The sequence below is a fragment of the Scomber japonicus genome, chromosome 7, assembly GCF_027409825.1.
Source record: "Scomber japonicus isolate fScoJap1 chromosome 7, fScoJap1.pri, whole genome shotgun sequence".
Classification (NCBI taxonomy): Eukaryota; Metazoa; Chordata; class Actinopteri; order Scombriformes; family Scombridae; genus Scomber; species Scomber japonicus.
Window position 1 is genome coordinate 1,276,723 of NC_070584.1, and position 722 is coordinate 1,277,444.

Below are 722 nucleotides of genomic sequence, written 5' to 3' on the forward strand. Positions count from 1 at the left end.
ACTACTCAACTCACAGGAAGAACTTTTTTTAATATTGTGACATATCCACCTGTTCTCTGCAAGTGCGCGGACAGTTTCCTCAAAACAAGAAGAACATCACTTTGACACAGAAGAATCCAACTAATCAGACATGAATTCATGCTATGTTGTAGAGCTGTGGCAAATATCAGCTGCATAGTGGACTAAAACTGTCTACTTTGCTTCTTTACAAGATTAAATCCATGACCACAAGGAATGGGAGATGGAGAAAGGATCAGAAGGATTTATGGGTCTATATTTTAAGAAATGCTTACAGTGTTTGCACTGGAGTGACGTGGTGTTAGCAGTCATCTCCTCAATGGTCTCAGGTAGTCAGTGGTTGAAACCAACTCACCACATGTTGAGGCTGAAAGGTCCAGATGTGAAATGCATCCGTCACACAGTGTTGGGGAAGCTACTTGTAAAACTACATGTAGTTCAGCCTGGCAGTAGTTTGAACAACTTTTCTAATCATGGAGAAATGTAGTTTGTAAAACTACCGCTAAAAAGAAAGTAGCTTTAGCAACTACTTATACTCAGCGTTAAATAAATCAACATGTGGTGTATATGAAACTAAATATAATAGCCTACAAAAAATTCACATGCCAGCAGAAATATGCCTCTCAACTCAGTTTTATTTTTTTAAAGAAAAAAAGCTGACATTTTTGGTCAACATACTGTAGGTTCACCATATACATGTTGGG